Genomic DNA, 23,813 nt, shown 5'->3' with positions numbered 1-23,813 from the left:
CCAGACGCTACTCACCAAAGTAGGATGTAGAGCATTTTCTATATAAACTATGTTATGCCTGTTGAGCTAGATGTTCCCCAAGACCATGGTCTCCAGCCATCAACCAGTAATTCACTTCCTTAGGGAGTTTGGATGTGTCTACGAAGCTTCCATGACCTTACCTTAGCCAAGCTGTGGTGACTTCCGTAGCATTGTGTACCGTCTGACCCTTCGCCAGAGTTATCTACTGTCTGTTGTTGTTAGGTGTTGTTAAGTCAGTTCCGACTTATAGCAACCCTATGTACTGCAGAACGAAACACTGCCCGGTTCTTCATTATGCTCACAATTGTTGTTATGATCATAAGTCCATTGTTGCAGCCACTGTGTCAGTTCATCTCGTTGAGGGTCTTCCTCTTTTTCACTGACCCTCTACTTTACCAAGCATGATGTCTTTCTCCAGGAACTGATCCCTCCTGATAACACGTCCAAAGTATGTAAGATGCAGTCTCGCCATCCTTGCTTCTAAGGAGCATTCTGGCTGTACTTCCTCCAAGACACATTTGTTCGTTCTTTTGGAAGTCCATGGTATATTTAATATTCTTTGCCAACACCACAATCCAAAGGCTTCAGTTCTTCTTCGGTCTTCTTTATTCATTGTCCAGCTTTCGCATGCATAAGATGCAATTGAAAATACCATGGCTTGGGTCAGGTGCACCTTAGTCTTCAAGGTGACATCTTTGCTTTTCAACACTTTAAAGAGGTCTTTCGCAGCAGATTTGCCCAACTCAATGCATCTCTTGATTTCTTGACTGCTGTTTCCATAGTTGTTGATTGTGAATCCAAGTAACATGAAATCCTTGACAACTTCAATCTTTTCTCCATTTATCATGATATTGTTTATTGGTTCAGTTGTGAGGATTTTTGTTTTCTTTATATTGAGGTGTAATCCACACTGAAGGCTGTGTGGTCTTCATCAGTAAGTGCTTCAAGTCCTCTTCACTTTCAGCAAGCAAGGTTGTGTCATCTGCATAATGCAGGCTGTTAGTGAGTCTTCCACCAATCCTGATGCCCTGTTCTTCTTCATACACTCCAGCCTCTCAGATTATCTGTTCAGCATACAGATTGAATAGGTATGGCAAAAAGATACAACCCTGATGCACATCTTTCCTGACTTTAAACCACGTAGTATCCCCTTGTTCTGTTCGAATGACTGCCTCTTGATCTATGTACAGATTCTTCATGAGTGCAATTAAGTGTTCCGGAATTCCCATTCTTCAGAATGTTATCCATGATCTGTTCTGATCCACACAGTCAAATGCCTTTGCATAGTCAATAAAACACAGGTAAACATCTTCCTGGTATTCTCTGCTTTCAGCCAAAATTCATCTGATATCAGCAATCATTTCCCTGGATCCACGTCTTCTTCTGAATCTAGCCTGAATTTCTGGCAGTTCCCTGTCGATATACTGCTACAGCCACTTTTGAATGATCTTCAGCAAAATTTTGCTTGCATGTGATATTAATGATATTGTTCAATAATTTCTGCATTGGGAATAGGCATATAGATCTCTTTTAGTCGGTTGGCCAGCTAGCTGCCTTCCAAATTTCTTGGCATAAACGTGTTAATACTTCCAGCACTGCATCCGTTTGTTGAAACATCTCAATTGGTATTCTGTCAATTCCTGAAGCCCTGTTGAAACATCTCAATTGGTATTCTGTCAATTCCTGGGGCCCTGATTTTTACCAATGCCTTCAGTGCAGCTTGGACTTCTTCCTTCAGTACCTTTGGTTCCTCATCATATGCTACATCTTGAAATGTTGAATGGTGACCAATTCTATTGTCTAGTTAGTGTTTTTCCCTCCCTACCCTCTCTTCCCTAACCCCTCTCCAAAAAAAAACAAAAACAAAACACCTGTTGCCGTGGAGTCGATTCCAATTCATAGCAACCCTATAAATAGCAACGCTATAGTAAGCATCAAAGATTGTGTTCCTTTTCATACAGTATTTGTGCTCTTGTGATTGACTTATTTCACTCAGCATAATGCCCTCCAGATTCATCCACGTTGTGAGATGTTTTGCAGATTCATCATTGTTCTTTATTGTCTCATATTATTCCATTGTGTGTATGCATCCTAGTTTGTTTATCCATTCATCTATTGATGAGCACTTGTTTCCATCTTTTTGCTATTGTGAATAATGCTGCAGTGAATATGGGTGTGCATATGTCTATTTGTGTGACAGCTCTTATTTCTCTAGGATATACTCCTAGCAGTGGAATTGCTGGGTCATATGGTATTTCTATTTCTAGCTTTTTAAGGAAGCACTATATCATTTTCCAAAATGGTTGTACCATTTTGCATTCCCATCAGCAGTGCATAAGAGTTCGATTCTCCCCGTAGCCTCTCCAACATTTGTTATTTTCTGTTTATTTGTGCCAGTAATGTCGGGGTGAGGTGGTATCTCACTGTAGTTTTGATCAGCATTTCTCTAATGCCTTGAGATCTCAAGCATTTTCTTATGTGTCTGTTAACTGTCTGAATGTCTTCTTTGGTGAAGTGTCTGTTCATATCCTTTGACAATTTTTTAATTGGATTATTTGTCAATTTGTTGTAGAGGTGTTGGATTTTACTATAGATTTCAGAAATTAGACCTTTGTCAGATTTGCCATAGCCAAAAATTTTTTCCCAGTCTGTAGCTTTTCTTTTTACTCTTTTTGGTGAAGTCTTTTGATGAACATAAGCATTTAATTTTTAGAAAATCCCACGTTATCTAGCTTATCTTCTGGTATTTGTGTATTGTTAGTATTGTTAGTTATGGTTTGTATGCTCTTTATGCCATGTATTAGGGCCTCTAGAATTGATCCTTTTTCTTCCATGATCTTTATAGTTTTTGGTTTTATATTTAGGTCTTTCATCCGTGTCAAATTAGTTTTTGTGTATGGTGTGAGGTATGGGTCCTATTTCATTCTTTCACAAACGGACATCCAGTTTTGTCTGCACCATTTGTTAAAAAGACAGTCTTTTCCTCATTAAATGGACTTTGGGTCTTTATCGAAAATTACATGACCATAGGTGGATGAATTTACACCTGGGTTCTCAATTCTGTACCATTGGTCAATGTGTTTGTCATTGTACCAGTACCAGGCTGTTTTGACTACCATAACTGTATAGTAGGCTCTGAGGTCAGGTAGTGCAAGTCTTCCTACTTATTTTCTTCAATAGTGCTTTACTTACCTGGGCTGACATTTTCACAATGCTGAGTCTATCTATCCATAAGCATGGTATGTTTTTCCATTTATGTAGGTCTCGTTTGGTTTCTTGCAGTAATGTTTTGTAGCTTTCTTTGTATAGGTCTTTTATGTCCCTGGTTAGATTTATTCCTAAGCTAATCCAATTTCTATTAACATGTTAGTATATATATTTTTTGTTATCTTTCCTCATTCATAACAATTTAAGTTGTATATAATTTAAGTTATAAAACATTTTAATTGATTATTATTTATTCTACTGGAGAGTAATACTTGAAAGCAAATGTGTTAAATTATACAATCAACTAATATTTAATAAGCTCCAGATATATGCAAACCACTGAGTGAGATACCATCGAGGTATGAGAGATAAATCAGGCACACTTCCTACCCTCCAGAAGTTTACAGCCTAGAAAGAGAAATAACACTTATCCATAAATACATACAAGGTAGCAAGGGATAAGGAGTCCCTGGGTGGCACAAATGATTAAGCACTGAACTACTAGCTGAAGGGTTGGTGGTTTGAACCCACGCAGAGGTGCTTCAGAAGACAGGTCTGGTCCTCTGCTTCCAAAAGGTCAGCTATGGTGCAGTTCCACTCTGCACACATGGATCCTGATGAGTTAGGACTGGCTCTCAACTAACAACAACAACAAAGTAAGTGATAAGGGCCATAACAGAGATAAAGGCAAACTACCCTGGAGAATCGAATATCCATAACAGCACTTTAAAACAAGTGGAAATCCCAAGCCACCATGTCAAGTCATCAGAATTTTAAGTGCTGAATGCAAAGGCATTTTTAAGGATTTCATCATATGGCATCTTAGAATGGTTATTTACAGTAATATTTCCTACTAGATTTTTCCCATTCAACATCAGTTTTCTAGGTGTTAGAAGTTTTATTTATTCATGAAATAAAATCAGAAGAAATCTTCAAAACATCTGCAAGATTTCCTGACTCATGTTGCAATGTGTTATCGCTTTTAGATGCCACTTTATAAGCTTATAATATATTCATTACACTTCTCTTCACATAGCTTACAGTGGTGTGGCTGATGTGAAAAATATTAAGAAATCCCTAAGTTGTCATACAGAGGCAGAGCTGCATAAGAATAGTTCGGCAGATGGCAGGTAAACCAAAATCTTTGTCTATCAGAAAATGCTCTACCCAAAGTGTTTCTAGTCTCCCCATACTCGAAAAAGAGCCTTAATGACTCTAAAACAGGTATCTTTTGAAAGCACAACCTTTTTTCTTCTATGAAAGTGTGTGGTGTCTCTATAGTTTCCAAAATACTGTAATCGTTTTCAGTTGTTTTAAATTGTACCAAATATGTTTCATCTTGGACTAAAGGAACGTTTAATTTTGTTCACCATTTTTATGCCAAATGAAAATAGTGCTGGTATATGGCTCATAAATATTTTATTAGGTTTTATATATATGCATTAAACTAGAGAGGTGTCTTATTTTCATGAATTTATTACAACAATTTATGTAGTGGTAATAATAAAAAAAATTTTCACTGGAATCATTCTTTTCTCTGGGGAAATCTGAGTGCTTTTGCACATCAATTAATGTGGGATGGTAGCCTCATTATTCCCAGTTTTATTTTATTATTCCACCTTTATAATATGTTGCTTTAGGATTTTGTTTCTCCCCCTCCATCAATTACTTGGCTGGCTATTATCAGACATCGCATTTACCTCCAAAACTAGCCCTTTTGGAAGATTAATTACATAATAGGATGAGTGATATTGCAGAATAGAAATTCTGATTGAAAGCCCTGCTTTCACCAGGTATAGATTAAAAGTCATTCCATGGATTCACTTTCAATCAAAATCTTATCTATATCATAAATTACATGTGATTAGGAATAGCCAAAAAGTTATTTGTGAACCAAATTTTTCTACCATTAACAGCTTTTCCTTTCTCGGCAATAAAATACCTCTGATAAGTAAGTTGCTTACACACTAAAAAAAAAAGTATCTTTAAAGTACCATCCTCAGGGGCTAAATGGTTGCCACATTTCATTTCTGTTACAGGTGCTCAACTTGAGATTTTTAGATGGGCTTCAGGGGTCTGTGAATTCCTAGCAATTCCCAGAAAGGAAAGAACAAGAGGTAAGAGAGGTTGTCACTCTGGTTGGTACTGAATCTTTGAGCCTGTCCTTCTGAGGTTCTCTCTCATGGGCCCCCCGACCCAGTTTTGTTTTAAGGATCCAACATGGCTGCCCTGGTGTTGAGGCTTCTTTGGAAATTGAGCATGAATTCAGAGTCACTCCTCTGTTTCTCTTTTCACACTTACCTTTTTCTAAAAAAACATGATTCTTTTACGCCTGGCTGTTATGGCTTGGACTGTGTCCCCCCAAAATATGTTTATCAATTTGGATAGGCCATGATTCCCAGTATTGTGTGATTGTCCACCATTTTGTCATCTGATGTGATTTTCTTATGTGTTGCAAATTCTACCTCTATGATGTTGATGAGATGGGATTAGTGGAATTTATGTTAATGTGGCAGGACTCAATCTACAATATTGGATTGTGGCTTGAGCCAATCTCTTTCGAGATATAAAAGAGAGAAGTGAACAAAGAGACATGGGAACCTCATACAATCAAGAAAGAAGCACTGCGAGCATAGCATATCCTTTGGACCTGGGGTCCCTGAGATGAGAAGCTTCTACTCCAGGGGAAGATTGATGACAAGGACATTCCTCCAGAGCTGACAGAGAAAAAGCCTTCCCCTGGAGATGACAACCTGAATTTGGACTTCTAGCCTACTAGACTGTGAGAGAATAAATTTCTCTTTGTTAAAGCCATCCATTTGTGGTGTTTCTGTTATAGCAGCACTAGATGATGAAGACATTGGTTAAACCTAAAAAAAAAAAACTTCATTGCCATTGAGTCAATTCTAACTCATAGCAACCATACAGGACAGAGCAGAACTGCCCCCTAAGGTTTCCAAGGCTGTAATCTTAACAGAAGTTTGCCACATCTTTTTCCTGAGGAGTGGCTGGTGGGATCAAATCGCTAACCTTTTCCTTTCGGTTAGCAGCCAAGCGCTTAACCACTGCGCACCAGGGCTTGCTACTTATAATAAATTCCTTCTCTTTGAAATAATTTCTTAAAGGATTAGGAAATCCTACTAAATGCTTAATCTGTGGCCTTTGCTTCACAAAAGCAACTCTTCTGTTCTAGAAAGAAAGCTATGTAAGAAAGAATAGCCAGAGGTAATAGCAAGCTTCCAGTTTTTGACATTATAATCACCATATGCACATTTCTGCCAACCCCAAGATGATGAATTACAGCAACTTAGCTCTGGCAACTGCCCAGTTTCTAGAATCTATGCTGTTGCATATTTCATGAGTTTGCTTTTGAAGCCAATGTCTCAACTCTGGCTACTCCAGGGTAACCCCAAACTACTAGAAATTTTAGTATGCACCAAAGTCTTATAATCTACAAGCCAGTTTTGTTCAAAACATCAGTATTATGTATGCTATATACTGTTTACTTAAAACAGGCAAAAACATAGAAAACGGAACATCTTAGCTATCTCATGTGATTTTAGGGTACTTCAACTATTTCCTCTGACTAAGGAATTTTTGTGATTGAAATTCATTTCAATTAAACAAATTGAGATTCAAATAACTTTTATTAGATGTGTATCACTTGCAGAGTACTCTAAGAGGGATATAAGGGATATACAATTACAGCTACCAAGAGCTGGGCACAGGCATTTTTAAATTGTAGTCTCTAAAAGTCAATACAATCCTGTCAACTAAGCATTGTTTTCCCAATTTTATAGACAAGGAAACTGAGGGTCAAAAATGTTCACTGGATTATTTGAATTCACTCAGCTTATTAAATGCAACCCCCATGTGTCTGTTAGTTTGTGGTACTGTGGGGGATTGAGTGTTGCTGTGATGCTGGAAGCCATGCTACTGATATTCAAATACCGGCAGGGTCACCTATGGTGGACAGGTTTCGTCTGAGCTTCCAGACTAAGATAGATTAGGAAGAAGGAGCTGGCGGTCTACGTTTGAAAAGAATCAGCCACTGAAAACCTTATGATTAGTAGTGGGACATTGTCTGATATAGTGCTGGAAGATGAGCCCCTCCTCAGGTTGGAAAGCACTCAAAATTTGACTGAGAAGAGCTGCCTCCTCAGAGTAGAGTCAACCTTAATGACATGGATGGAGTCAAATTTCAAGGACCTTCATTTGCTGATGTGACATGACTCAAAATGAGAAAAAACAGCTGCAAGCATCCATTAATAATAGGAACATGCAATGTATGAAGTACGAATCTAGGAAAATTGGAAATCATCAAAAATGAAATGGAACACATAAATATCAATATCCTAGGCATTAGACAGCTGAAATGGACTGGTATAGGCCATTTTGAATTGGACAATAATATGGTCTACTATGCTGGGAATGACAACTTGGACAGGAATGGCATCACATTCATTGTCAAAAAGAACATTTCAAGATCTATCCCGAAGTACGGTGCTGTCAGTGATAGGCTAAAATACACATGCCTACAAAGAAGACCAGTTAATACAGCTATTATTCAAATTTATAAACCACACACTAAGGCCAAAGATGAAGAAATTGAAGACTTTTACCAACTTCTGCAGCCTGAAATCAAGTTGCATTAATAATTGCTGATGATTGGAATGCAAAAGTTGGGAAAAAAGGAGCTGTAGTTGGAAAATATGGCCTTGGTGATAGAAAAGATGCCAGAGACCACATGACAAAATTTTGCAAGACCAACAACTTCATTGCAAATACCTTTTTTCACCAACATAAATGGAGACTATACACATGGACCTCACTGGATGGAATACACAGAAATCAAATACACTACACATGTGGAAAGAGACAATGGAAAAGCTCAATATCATCAGTCAGAACAAGATCAGTGGCTGACTTCAGATCAGACCATCAATTACTCATATACAATTTCAAGCTGAAACTGAAGAAAATTAGAACAAGTTCACGAGAGCCAATGTATGAACTTGAGTATGCCCTACCTGAATTTGGAGACCATCTCAAAAATAGATTTGATGCATTAGACACTAATGACCAAAGACTAGGTGAGTTGTGGACTGACATCAAGGACATCATACATGAAGAAAGCTGGAGGTAATTAAAAAGACAGGAAAGAAAGAAAAGACAAAAATGGATGTCAGAAGGGACTCTGAAACTTGGTCTTAATGTAAAGTAGCTAAAGTGAAAGGAAGAAACGATGAAGTAAAAGAGCTAAACCGAAGATTTCAAAGGGTGGCTGGAGAAGACAAAGTAAAGCATTAAAATAAAATGTTGCAAAGGCCTGGATTTAGAAAACCAAAAGGGAAGAACACACTTGGCACTTCTCAAGCTGAAAGAATTGAAAATTCAAGCCTCAAGTTGCAATTCTGAAGGATTCTATGGTCAAAATACTGAACAACACAGGAAGCATCAAAAGAAGATCAAAGGAATACACTGAGTCACTGTACCAAAAAGAATTGCTCGACGTTCAACTGTTTCAGGAGGTAGTATATGATCAAGAACCAATGGTACTGAAGGAAGAAGTACAAGCTGCACTGCAGACATTGACGAAAAACAAGGCTTCAGCAATTGATGAAATACCAATTGAGATGTTTCAACAAATGGATGCAGTGCTGGAGGTGCTCACTCATCTACGCTAAGAAATTTGGAAGACAGCTACCTGGCCAACCAATTAGAAGAGAACCATATTTGTACCCATTCAAAAGAAAGGTGATCCAACAGAATGCAGAAATTGTTGAACAATATCGTTAACATCACATGCAAGAAGAATTCTGCTGAAGATCATTCAAAAGCAGTTGCAGCAGTACATAGATAGGGAACTGCCAGGAATTCAAGCCAAATTCAGAAGAGGACATGAAATGGGGGATATTACTGCTTTTTATGTCAGATGGATTCTGGCCGAAAGCAGAGAATACCAGAAAAATGTTCACCTGTGTTTTACTGACTATGAAAAGGCATTCAACTGTGTGGATCATAAAGAATTATGGATAACATTGTGAAGAATGAGAATTCCAGAATACTTAATTGTGCTCATGAAGAATCTGTACATAGACCAAGAGGCAGTCACTCGAACAAAACAAGCGGATACTGTGTGGTTTAAAGTCAGGAAAGGTATGCATCAGGGTTGAATTCTTTCACTACATTTATTCAATCTGTATGCCAAGCAAATAATCTGAGAAGCTAGACTATGTGAAGAACAACAGGGCATCAGGAGTAGAGGAAGACTTATTAACATCCTGCATTATGCAGATGACACAACGTTGCTTGCCGAAAGCAAAGAGGACCTGAAGCACTTACTGATGAAGATCAAAGACCACAGCATTCAATATGGATTACACCTCAACATAAAGGAAACAAAAATCTTCACAACTGAACCAATAAGTGACATCATAATAAATGGAGAAAATACTGAGGTTGTCAAGGATTTCACAATTACATGGAAGCAGCAGTCAAGAAATCAAAGGACGTATTGCATTGGGCAAATCTGCTGCAACAGACCTCTTTAAGGTGTTAAAAAGCAAAGATGTCACTTTAAGGACTAAGGTGTACCTGACCCAAGCGATTGTATTTTCAATCACTTCATATGCATGCAAATGCAGTACACTTTTTTTTAAGGTAATTTTTATTGTGCTTTAAGTGAAATTTTACAAATCAAGTCAGTCTCTCACACAAAAACTTATATACACCTTGCTACATACTCCCAATTACTCTCCCCCTAATGAGACAGCCCACTCTCTCCCTCCACTCTCTCTTTATGCGTCCATTTTGCCAGCTTCTAACCCTCTCTACCCTCTCATCTCCCCTCCAGGCAGGAGATGCCAACATAGTCTCAAGTGTCCACCTGATCCAAGAAGCTCACTCCTCACCAGCATCCCTCTCCAACCCATTGTCCAGTCCAATCCATATCTGAAGAGTTGGCTTCAGGAATGGTACCTGTCCTGGGCCAACAGAAGGTCTGGAGGCCGTGACCATTGGGGTCCTTCCAGTCTCAGTCGGACCATTAAGTCTGGTCTTTTTATGAAAATTTGGGGTCTGCATCCCACTGTTCTCCTGCTCCCTCAGGGGTTCTCTGTTGTGTTCCCTGTCAGGGCAGTCATTGGTTGTAGCCGGGCAACATCTAGTTCTTCTGGTCTCAGGATGATGTAGTTGCTGGTTCATATGGTCCTTTCTGTCTCTTGGGCTCGTAATTACCTTGTGTCCTTGGTGTTCTTCATTCTCCTTTGATCCAGGTGAGTTGAGACCAATTGATGCATCTTAGATGGCTGCTTGCTAGCGTTTAAGACCCCAGACACCACTCTTCAAAGTGGGATGCAGAATGTTTTCTTAATAGATTTTATTATGCCAATTGACTTAGATGTCCCCTGAAATCATGGTCCCCAGACCCCTGCCCCTGCTACACTGGCCTTCAAACCATTCAGTTTATTCAGGAAACTTCTTTGCTTTTGGTTTAGTCAGTTGTGCTGACCTCCCCTGTATTGTGTGCTGTCTTTCCCTTCACCTAAAGTAGCTGTTATCTACCAACTAATTAGTGAATACCCCCTCCCACCCCCCCACCCTCTCTCCTCTCATAACCACAAAAGAATGTTTTCTTCTCAGTTTAAACTATTTCTCAAGTTCTTATAATAGTGGTCTTATACAATATTTGTCCTTTTGCAACTAACTAATCTCACTCAGCATAATGCCTTCCAGGTTCCTCCATGTTATGAAATGTTTCACAGATTCCCCACCATTCTTTATCGAAGCGTAGTATTCCATTGTGTGAATATACCATAATTTATTTATCCATTCATCTGTTGATGGGCACCTTGGTTGCTTCCATCTTTTTGCTGCAATAAACATGGGTGTGCATATATCTGTTCATGTAAAGGCTCTTATTTCTCTAGGATATATTCCAAGGAGTGGGATTGCTGGATCGTATGGTAGTTCTATTTCTAGCTTTTTAAGGAAGCGCCAAATCGATTTCCAAAGTAGTTGTACCATTTAACATTCCCACCAGCAGTGTATAAGTGTTCCAATCTCTCCACAGCCTCTCCAACATTTATTATTTTGTGTTTTTTGGATTAATGCCAGCCTTGCTGGAGTGAGATTAAATCTCATTGTAGTTTTGATCTGCATTTCTCTAATGGCTAATGATTGTGAACATTTCCTCATATATCTGTTAGCTACCTGAATGTCTTCTTTAGTGAAGTGTCTATTCATATCTTTTGCCCATTTTTTAATAGGGTTATTTGTCTTTTGCAGTACACTTTGAATAAGGAAGGCCGAAGAAGAATTGAGGCATTTGAGTTTTGGTGTTGGCAAAGAATATTGAATACACTATGGACTACCAAAAGAACAAACAAATCTGTCTTGGAAGAATTATAGCCAGAATGTTCCTTAGAAGCAAAGATGGAAAGACTTCGTCTCACATTCTTTGGACACGTTATCAGGAGAAACCAGTCCCTGAAGAACATCATGCTTGCTAAAGTAGAGGGTCAGCGAAAAAGATGAAGACCCTTTGCCTTAGTCATCTAGCACTGCTGTAACAGGAATACCACAAGCGGATGGCTTTAACAAAGAGAAATTTATTGTCTCACAGTCTAGTAGGTTAAAGTCCAAATTCAGGGTGTCAGCTTCAGGGGTCAGCTTTCTCTCTCTGTCGATTCTGGAGGTACATTCCTTGTCATCAATCTTCCCCTAGTTAAGTAGCTTCTCAGGTGCAGGGATCTGGGTCCAAAGGATGCACTCTGCTCCAGGCACTGCTTTCTTGGTGGTATGAGGTCCCCAACTCTCTGCTTGCTTCTCTTTCATCTCTTGAGAGATAAAAGGTGGTGCAGGCCACATCCCAGGTAAACTCCCTTTACCTTGGATCAGGGAGGTGACCTGAGTAAGGGTGGTGTTACAATCCCACCCTAATCCTCTTAACATAAAATTACAGTCACAAAATGGAGGACAACCACTCAATACTGGGAATCATGGCCTAACCAAGTTGATGGACACATTTTGGGGGGAGGACATAATTCAATCCATGATACCCTCAATGAGATGGACTGACACAGTGGCTCCAACAATGAGCTCAAGCATAATAACAATTATGAGAATGGTGCAGGACAGGGCAGTGTTTCGTTCCATTGTACAGAGGGTCGCTATGAGTCTGCACCAACTCAATAGCACATAACAACATTAAATGTAAATGTCTTCATAATTCTTAACACTGTGTCACTTTTTTTTAATTTTAGTATGTTTGACATTCAACACACTACACTACTTAATGTTATATACTTTTAGAACCAGTGACTACCTCAGGTCTTGTTTAATTTTCACAAAATATATTCTATCTGAACTTTGAAGTCTCACCAAGGTTTTGTCCAACTGGTGAAACAGATTAGGATGCCCACAGGGAAATAAAGGTAGAAATCACTGTTTCTGTCAATCTAAACAATACTAGCAGAGTTTTTGCAGAAGAGACAGGCTTCCCTATATTTTGTTTTTTAAGTTTACTCTGTCCTGTAGGGTCTCTACAAGTCAGAATCAACTGAATGGCAAGGGGTTTCTGGTTTGGTTTATACTTTTCATTCTGCACTTTTGTGCAAGTCATTTCCTTGCTTCACATTAGTTCTCAAATAGTTCCTGGAATCTTTCAATCTAACCTTTCTATGTCCAGTAGGTGGAAAGAAGGTCACCCAGGGTATTCCCAAACCCAAGTTTTTGCGTGTAGAATTCTTGTTTTGAATTTGATAGTTAGTATTCCCATATGTGTAATAAGAAAAATTAAATACAGTATATAAACCCAAAAAAACCCAGTGCTGTTGAGTCGATTCCGACTCATAGCGACCCTATAGGACAGAGTAGAACTGCCCCATAGAGTTTCCAAGGAGCGCCTGGTGGATTTGAACTGCTGACCCTTTGGTTAGTAACCGCAGCACTTAACCACTACGCCACCAGGGTTTCCAATACAGTACAGTATATAGTTATTATAAATTATGCTTTTTCTTCATAGACAGGATACAGTGAGGGAATTAAGCCATTTAGTTGGACTTTCTCTTTCTGCAGGACACAGACTGAAAGAAAAATGTATCTATCAAAGGCTAGAACTCCAGTCTTATTATATCTAATCCAGTCTTCTTTTCATTAAAGTATGTAACCTGTGATGATGAATGCAATGCCATTCCTCTCCGTCATTCCCTGCACAGTAGACCATATGATTGTCCAATTGAAAATGGCCAATACCAGTCCATTTTAGCTCACTAATGCCTAGGATATAGATGTTTATGACTTCCATTTCATTTTTGACAATTTCCAATTTTCCTAGATTCATATTTCATACATTCCACGCTCCTATTATTAATGGATGTTTGCAGCTGTTTCTTGTCGTATTCAGTTGTGCCATATCAGCCAATAAAGGTCCTGAAAGCTTGACTCCATTCACGTCATTAAGGTCAACTCTACTCTGAGGAGGCAGCTCTTCCCTAGTTATTTTTTGAGTGCCTTCCAACCTGAAGGGCTCATCTTCCAGCATTATATAAGGCAATGTTTTGCTGGCTAAATAAGGTTTTCACTAGCTAATTCTTTTCAGAAGTAGACCTCCAGGGTCCTTCTTCCTAGTCTGTCTTAGTATGTAAGCTCAGCTAAAACCTGTCCACCATGAGTGACCCTACTGGTATTTGAATACCGGTGGCATATCTACCAGCATCAGAGCAACACGCAAGCCCCATAGTACAACAGACAGATGCATGAGCATGAAAAGAAGACAGAAGGAAAATACAGAGATACTACGCCAAAAAGAACTGGTCAACGTTCATCCCTTTCAGGAGGTAGCATATAATCAAGAACCGATGGTACTGAAGGAAGAAGTCCAAGCTGTACTGAAGGCACTGATGAAAAATAAGGCCTCGGGAACTGATGAAATGCCTGTTAAGAGGTTTCAACAAACAGATACAGTGCTAGAGGTACTCAATCATCTATGTCAAGAAATTTGGAAGACAGATACCTGGCCAACTGACTGGAAGAGATCAGTATTTATGCCTATGCCCAAGACAGGTGATTCAATCTAATGTGGAAATTACCAAACAATATCATTAATATCACACGCAAGTATAATTTTGCTGAAGATCATTCAAAAACAGTTGCAGCAATATATAAACAGGGAATTGCCAGAAATTCAAGCCGGGTTCAGAAGAGGACGTGGAACCAGGAATATCATTGCTGATGTCAGATGGATCCTGGCTGAAAGCAGAGAATACCAGAAAGATGTCTACCTGTGTTTGATTGACCATGCAAAGACATTGGACTGTGTGGATCATAACAAATTACGAATAACATTGCAAAGAATGGGAATTCCAGGAGCCTTTGTTGTGCTCATGAAGAACCTGTACATAGAACAAGAGGCACTTGTTCTAACAGAACAAGGGGATACCACATGGTTTAAAGTCAGGAAAGGTGTGTGTCAGAGTTGTATCCTTTCACCATACCTATTCAATCTATATGCTGAGCAAATAATTCAAGAAGCTGGACTATATGAAGAACGGGGCATAGGATTGGAGAAAGACTAATTAACAACCTGCATTATGCAGATGACACAACCTCGCTTACTGAAAGTGAAATGGAACTGAAGCACTTACTGTATGGATTACAGCTGAATATAAAGAAAACAAAAATCCTCACCAATAAGCAACGTCATGATAAATGGAGAAAAGACTGAAGTTGTCAAAGATTTCATTTTATTTGAATCCACAATCAACACCCATGGAAGCAGCAATCAAGAAATGAAATGACGTACCGCATTGGGGCAAATCGGCTGCAAAGGACTTCTCTGAAGTACTGAAAAGCAAAAATGTCACCTTGAAGACACCTGTGTCTGACCCAAGTCACAGTGTTTTCAACTGCCTCATGTGCATGCAAAAGCTGGAGGATGAACAGGGAAGACCAATGAAGAACTGACATCTTTGAGTTGTGGTGTTGGCAAAGAATATTGAATATACCATGGACTGTCAAAAGAAAGAACAAATCTGTCTTGGAAGGAGTACAACCAGAATGCTCCTTAGAAGCAAAGAGGGCAAGGCTGCATCTCACATATTTTGGAATATGTTATCAGAAGGGATTAGTCCCTGGAGAGGGACATCATGCTTGGTAAAGTAGAGGGTCAGTGAAAACGAGGAAGACTCTCAACAAGATGGACTGACACAGTGGTTGCAACAATGGATTCAAGCATGACAACGATTGTGAGGATGACACAGGACCAGGCAGTTTTTTGTTCAGTCGTACGTGTGGTCGCTATGAGTCAGAATTGACTCCAAGGCACCTAACAGCAACAACAACAATGCAGCCTGTATATGATCTAAACACCTTACAGGCATTCTACCCTTATAGATAAGGAGTGAATGTGTCCTATAATAGATGACTCCATAACCCTAACTTTGGAGCTTGGCCTTCCAACCTATAAAAGCTATAACCTGGGCTCTACTTTCTCAATAAATCTTTTTTTTTTTTAATTATAAAAGTAACATATAATCATTGTAGAAAATTAAGAAGGGTGAGGAGATGAGGAAGGGAGAGAGAGGAAGAAGAGGAGGAAAAGAAGAAAAGGAGAAGAAGGAAGGAAGAAATGAAAAAAATAATTTAGAACTTTACCACTCTGAGGTGATGAAATACACATTTTAGTGTTTATCCTCGTGGATAATATGTGATGTTCTACACACCGTTTTGTAACTTGCCTTTCTCCATTAAATATCTTTCCATGGGAGATGGCATAGCTAGGAGTAAAAGGTGGGAAAAGCTGTTCAGCTAGTGAAATAAGAGTGCAGGCTCTGGAACCAGACTGCCTGGGTACACATTCTCACTAGCCGTGTGACCCTGAGCAGATCACTCAACCTCCCTGTATTTCAGGTTCCCCATCTATAAAATGGGGATCATAATAGTACTCATGGCTTCATAGGGTCAGCTGCAAGGACTAAAAGGCTCAATATATCTAAAACACTCATAACAGTGCCTGGCACAAAGCACACTCAACATCAGGGAGTCAGCAAGCTTTTTGTATAAAGGTCCACACAGTAAATATTTCAGACTTTGTGAGCCATACAGTTTCTGTTGCAACTATTCAACTCTGCCTTTGCAGCATTAAATGAGCCATATACCCAAAAAACCAAACCCCCTGCCATTAAGGCAATTCCATTTCATAACAACTCTGTAGGACAGAGTAGAACTGCCCAAAGCATGGCTTCCAAGGCTGTACAGAATCTTTACAGAAGCAGACTGCCATATCTTTCTCCCAAAGAGCAGCAGATGGGTTCGAACCACTGACCTTTTGGCTAGCAGCCAAGCACTTAACCACTGTGCCAAACACAAACCTTTATTTATGAACACTGAAAGTTGAATTTCATGTAATATTCACATGTCATGAAATATTGTTCTTCTTTTGATTTTTTCAACCATTAAAAAATGTAAAAATCATTTTTAGCTCACAGGTTGTACAAAGACAGGCAATGAGCTAGGCCTGTGGGTTACAGTTTGTCAACCCCTGCTCTATATGATTAGCAGACATAATTATATTATAGTATTATGTCTATAATTATCTTTCTATAATTTTTTTAAAAGTTTCTTAGAACAAGATTATTTCAATACCTTAATTTACGTAATCCCCTACTATTGGAATTTGGACTATTTCCAGTGTCACTATCATAAGTAACCCTGCAATGATTATCCGTATAATGAAACCTTAGTATATATCTATTACTGTGTCCACACCTTAATATGTAGCTAGTGGTAGCTAACAAAATGGCCCAAAGAGCACCTAGAAAGGAACAGACTCTGAAGCAGCAGCACTGAAAACTAATTTTGTATAGGAACCCATTGCCCTCGAGTCGATTCTGACTCATAGCGCCCCTATACGACAAAGTAGAACTGTCTCATAGGGTTTCCAAGGTTATAAATCTTTACAGAAGCAGACAGTCACATTCTGCTCCTGTGCAGTGGGAGCACTAACCGGTGGCTACCAGGGCTCCTCAAACTTGTATAACCAAAAAAAAAAACCAAAAAACCAAGCCCACTGTGGTCAAGTCAATTCTCACTCACAGCAATCCTATAGTGCAGAGTAGAACTGTCCCATAGAGTTTCCAAGGCTGGATTCAAATTGCCAACCTTCTGGTTAACAGTCAAAAACTTCACCACTGCACCACCAGGCTCCCAAACGTGTATAAACCCACTCCCACTGCCCCAAACGTGTACAGTTACAGCAAATTTCAGACATGTCATAGGAGGAGCCTTCAAAGTATATGTATATATGTAGCTTATTATGTACCAAACGCCATCCTAAATCCTTTATATATATTAAATCATTTAATTCTCAAAACAATCCTGTGAAGTAGGTGCAATTATTATTATCCTCATCACCTCCTGTTTATATAACAGGAAACTGAGGCACAGAAAGGCTAAGTAACTTCTCCAAGGTCATATGGCTAGCTGGTAAGTAACAGAGGCAGGATTAAACTCAGTTCCTCTGGAACCACAGCCTACGTTCTCCAACACCACAAGTGTGTGCTTCTAAGTACTCACTTCACCATGCACCTTTACACACTTGTTGGTGCTCTTTTTTTATATTTAGATCATGTTTGCACGCAAGAACGACCTCATATTCTAATCTATACAAATCCTATCCCACAATGGGACACTTCTGGGGAAGACTGTGGATACCTGTGTAACTTTTCTCTTTTGTCCCCAACCCTCCAAAATGCCAACTCTTCATTCATTTTCCTCGCATTTCTTACCCAAAATGTTAGTCCTCTATAAGCAGTAAAGATTGATTGAAGCATACTTGCATATCTTATTTTCCAATTCAGGGCCCAAATGTACCAAAATTCACGTGATAAATTCGGATGGAGCTTCGTCTACAATGGAGGGGCACTGCCATGGGAATGCACATTGCAGATAAATAGCGTCTTTGAAAACAATAGTGGCATCTGTCAAAGTCCCACTCACACGGTGTGCTCAGCAGCAATGGCAACAGCAGGGCTGCTGGCTCCTGTCACTCGCTGAGCCCCCGAGGGCGGTGTCTTGCACGCTGTGTGGACGAAACGTCCAGCCTCCGGCGCCAGCCTCAGACGCGGAGCCGCGCGCTCCCCGGGCCATTCCCCGCTTCTGCCGAGACGCTGGTGAGTGTCCCAGGAAGGAGTTAGGAGATGGGCCGCTCGACTTTGAGGGGAGATGAAGATTGCGGCTCTCATTTCCTATCCTGATTTCTCTCCTTGCAGGGACCCCACTTGTCCAGAAAGGGCGGCCAACGCCGCAGGTCCCACGATGCTGCTGCCCCCCCTCAACACCCCGCCTCCGCTCCCCCGCCCAAAAGAGCAGAATCAAAAAGTAAAGAGGAAAAGAAATAATCGGTGTTTCATACTGAGCACTCGTTTATGCAGCCCGGCCTCGGAGTTGGAGGAACGAGAGGGAGAGTCCGAGGCCAGGCCCGGGGTTCCGCACCGCGGCGGTGCCTGCGTCCCGCCCGCCGGGGGGCGCCTGGGCGGCGGGCGCGTGCGCGGTGCGGCCCCAGCCCGGGCCGCCACCTCCTGCCGCCGCGGCCGCGATGCCTATTTTAGTCAAAGCCGCTGCGGGCGTCGGGACCCAGCCCCGGCCGAAGAGCCTTAGGATCTGCAGACTGGTCAAGGCTCGCGCGCTCGGGCGCACGTCGAACCGCCGGGTCCGTGCCTTCCCGGCCCCGTCGCTGCCGCCACAAACTTTGGCCCGCGCGGCTCAGGGCCGGTGCCGGGGGAAAGCAAGGTAAGGAACAGGAGGCGCAGCTGCGGCCCGCTCCCCCCGCCCGCCAGGCTATTTGTAGCTCGCGCTTCCCGGCTAAATCGGGAAGCGAAAGTTGGAGCCCAGCGCCGCTGGGAGCAACTTTGCTGGCTCGGCGGCGGCTGCCTGTGCTCTGCGCCGCGTCGTCCTCTGCTCCTCCTCGCTGGTCGCGCCCTTGCAGTGCTGGCTGCCCTTGGAGGCCTCCCTTCCCCCGGGTCTGTGCGCCGCGGCCACAGACCCTCAGGGGTCAGCTGCCGCAACTCGGGTCTGGCAGCGCCAGCGACCCCGGGAGCTCGGGCCCCATCAGGTACTCGCTCCTGCGCTTAGTCGGGTGCACGCCCCTTTATGAGCGCCCCTTCTTTCTGCTCTCTGTGCTGGGTTCCCGGGCTCCCGGCCCTCGAGCCCACCACGCTCCTTCTCGCCCCGCGTGCGACCGCGGGATTCTGCGCGGAGACTGTGCGCCTCGGAGCGCACGGCTGTCGCCTGCCGGGACCCCCCGCCGGGAGGGCGCGGTGGAGCGCGGCGCCTGGCAGGACCTGCCGCCCAGCGTCACTCACCAGTCCCCACGGCCCGAGAGCGCCTGGTCACGGAAAACAGTAGACACTGACCCTCCTATAAGGGGCCAGGTGAGCAGTGCTGGGGAGCGGAGATGGCTGGGGACCCGTGGTCCTCACCACTCACCCGCGTTCTTGTTTCCGAGGCTCTGGGAAACGGATCGTTGGCCAGACTAGCCCCAGAAACTGCCTGCTTTGACACATGAACAAGTGTTTAAAGCCTCTTAGCAACGTAATGCCGTTTCCCATTCCGAAGATGAGCGGAGATTTAGTTAGAATTACAGAATGAATTGAGTAAACCTACTAGCATGGCTTTTGCTCATTGTTGTCTCTTTTTCATTTTTGTAGTTTGCTGAAGGTTTAATAAGTGCAAACCCTTTCTGAAAACCAATAGACTAAACTGTACTTACAGAACAGGTAATTTAAAGAGTTAAACTCTTTAAACTAATGGGGGAAAGATAATTTCTCTTGATTTAGTCCAAATTAATCTGAAAGTTTACCAATTTATCAGTCTAAGCTTCCTCCTTGAACCATTTTCACGGTAAAGACAGTTTAGTGTAAGCCACTCCAGTCCATTATAGTGACTGAAGTAACCTGAAACCTGTAAGATCCAACCAATACTTACTGACAAGAGGCAACTGGCATTTCACAGTTGAGAGTTATTACATGTATATTTAATAAAGTGTGATTCATCTTAGAATACATTTTAGAATGGTCCCACTGTTTTAAAATTCGTATCACTACGGTCAGTAGATCCTAGTTTCTCTATAATTTTTCTTGGGCGGAATTTGGTACTTTCTGTGCCACTTTAAGAACTTTTAGGAGCCTAAAATTAAGCTACAGTGGATTAATTGGCAATACAGGTGTAAGTGTATTAGAGTCATAAAAAGAGTCATAGGCTCTTAAAACTGGAAGGGATTTCAACGGCTAGTCCAGCCTCCAGTATTCCAAGATAAAAACAGGCCTAAGAAGCGGAAGTGACTTCCTCTAGCTTACTTGGCTCCCCTGGTGGCTGGTGGTGAAGAACCTGAGCCTCTCAACCTCAGCAAAGCTGGATACCCTCTAGTCTTTAATCCTGAGGTTTGGGGAGACTGAAAAGTATTCTAAACACATCTGTCATGTTTGTGTCCTTTTGGTGTGGCTTCCAAGTCTGCCTTGGTGGGATTCTCTACAGAGGGCTCTGGCACACAGTGGGACCTCTGTTTAATAGTTAGCACTGCAGTTATGCAGTGTGGCTAATTTATCCAAAATAGCCAAGCTTTTGTTATATAAGTTGTAAAAATGATGTATAATACCTTAAATTTTAAGGTAGCTAACTGCTTCTGATTAACTAGAAAGAGAAGCCTATTTACAAAACATAGGATTTGGATTCTAAAGATGTGGGAAAGTATTTAACTTCTTTGATCCTTACGTATCTGTATAACATGGAGATAATACTTGTTTTATATTCCTTCACTGGATTATAAAACATTGTCCCTGCCTCTTAGGAGACGTAGGATAGTTAGAGAAACAAATAGGATAATGGAAGTGAAAGCACATTCCCAAGTTCTGTAGAAGTGATTGTTATTGTTAATTTTATTATGTAAAGTTAGGGTAGTTGATGTTAGTTTATGAGTGATTGTTGCTGTGTGCTGTGCAATCGATTCTGACCCATGGTGACCCTGTAAGACAGAATAGAACTGCCCCGTAGAGTTTCCTAGGCAGTAATCTTTATGGGAGCAGATTGCCAGGTCTTTTCCCCCCACGGAGTGGCTAGTGAGTTCAAACCACCGACCTTTCCATTAGCAGCCAAGTGCTTAACCACGATGTGAATGATAGAAGACATTTGATGTCATCTCCATCCTGCAGGAATTCTGAGACTAATTCTGACTTAGCTGTTAAAAACAAATTTAGTATAAATGGAGTCGTCAACTCGACGGCACTGGGTTGGTGTTTAGAGTCATTAAAATGATTACATCCCCATCCCAGTAGGGTTATATTTTTATTGATTCAGGCATTTTTAACATAGCTGAAGTTTTATGATTTCTTTCCTTTTCGACTCAAATCAGTTATCTAAGTCCACAGTTGCTATTATACTTAGAGCCACTTCAGAATCATGTAAAGAAATCTTTAATTTACTTGATCGTTTCATTCACAGTTTGTAAATTTATATGTATTTTTATCATTTTAAGAGAGGTGAAATTCTTTCATGTTTGTCCGTCCTTTCAAAATGCCTGACCTGTATCAGTTAGTCTACCATCTAAGACCTTTACTTTAGAGTGTTGTGAGCAATGACTAGGTCTTCTTGTGGTGCAAACAAAGCACTCAGCTGCAAACCAAAAGTTTGGAGAATGTAGTCCATGCAGAGGCACCTCAGAAGAAGGGCCTGGCAATCTACTTCCCAAAAAACCAGCCATTGAAAACTGTGGAGAACAGTTCTACTCCGGCACACATGGGGTCACCATGAGTCAGAGCTGACTCTGCAGCAACTGGCTCTAAATAATAAATACAAAAGTAAGGTTAGTTGTGTAACCTTATTTGCATTTTAAAGGTATCTTGGGACCCTACTTGGAATTCATTTTTTGAAACAGAATAATTCACACATCCTGTCAATCTACATAGGTTTCGTCAAGGAGCAAATCTGTATAATTAATGATAGAAGGAGGGATCTCTGAGTGGTGCAGACTGTTAAGCGCTCGACTACTAGCTGAAAGGTTGATGGTTCTAACCCACCTAGAGGCTCCTCAGAAGACAGGCCTGGTGACCTGCTTCTGAAAGGTTGTCGCATGGGCCAGTTCTCCTCTGCACACGTGGAGTCACCCGTGGGACTCGACGGCGACTGAAGCAGCAACAACAACGACAGAAGGAATTTTCTGAAGGGCCAGAGACAGAGGATAGGGCATATAGTCAGGAAATGATGCTATTTTCAGTTAAGTTTTATGTAAGCACACACAAATCCTTTTAAATGTATTTGTCACTGATTTTAATACTGAAGTAAATAGTTGGACGTATATTCATGAACTCTCCTACATACAAGTAAACTACTTTTTAATTTGTGAAATAGTACAACTAGAATTATTATGGGAATGAAAGTAGAGATTTAAATTGGACAATAAAAGAAGGCTTAAAATTTCTGTTTTTTTTCGTGTATATATAAATGATTATAGTAATGCCTATGATTATGTATTCTGTGCATGTGAGTGTGTGCTATGTATATATATGATTTAGCAATTTAACCGTAGTATCAAAATAGAACCTTCCAAATAGCCTAAGCTTTCAAATAGTAGGAAACCCTGGTGGCATAGTGGTTAAGAGCTATGGCTGCTAACCAAAAGGTTGGCAGTTCAAATCCACCAGGGGCTCCTTCGAAACTCTGTGGGGCAGCTCTAATCTGTCCTATAGGGTCGTTATGAGTCAGAATCGACTCGATGGCAGTGGATTTTTTCGGTTTTCAAATAGTAAATATGAGAGTTTTAACATTTTTAAAAGTATTCAAAAAATCAGATTGTCTACTTATTATTCCTATATTTGAATCAGTGTCACCATTGGGAATATGATGGAAGACTGTCATGGATTGAATTGTGTCCCCCAAAAATATGTGTTTCAATTTGGCTAGGCCATGATTCCCAGTATTGTGTGATTATCCACCATTTTGTCATCTGATGTAATTTTCCTATGTGTTGTAAATCCTACCTCTCTGATGTTAATGAGGCAGGATAGGTGGCAGTTATGTTAATGAGGCAAGGCTCAATCTACAAGATTGGATTGTGTCTTGGGTCAATCTCTCTTGAGATATAAAAGAGAAAACTGAGCAGAGAGACAGGGGAACTGCATACCACCAAAAAAGCAATGCCAGGAGCAGAGCACGTCCTTTGGACCTGAGGTTCCTGGGCAGAGAAGCTGCTAGTCTGAGAGAAAATTGATGACAAGGGCCTTCCTACAGAGCCAACAGGGAGAGAAAGCCTTCCCCTGGAGCTGACGCCTTGAATTTGGACTTACAGCCTACTAGACTGTGAGAAATAAATTTCTCTTTGTTAAAGCCATCCGCTTGTGGCATTTCTGTTATAGCAGCACTAGATGACTAAGACAAAGACTATACTAAATAACTTTGTAATTGCTGATGTTTATGAGCATTGATAATTGTCTTTTGGACTAGTTAATTTCCTCATTCTTCTCTCTTTAACTCTAACACACAGACATATATACATATTTATTTATTTATTTATAGAAGGTATATATATTTAT

The sequence above is a fragment of the Loxodonta africana genome, chromosome 1, assembly GCF_030014295.1.
Source record: "Loxodonta africana isolate mLoxAfr1 chromosome 1, mLoxAfr1.hap2, whole genome shotgun sequence".
NCBI lineage: Eukaryota > Metazoa > Chordata > Mammalia > Proboscidea > Elephantidae > Loxodonta > Loxodonta africana.
Note: the sequence above shows the minus strand (reverse complement) of the source record.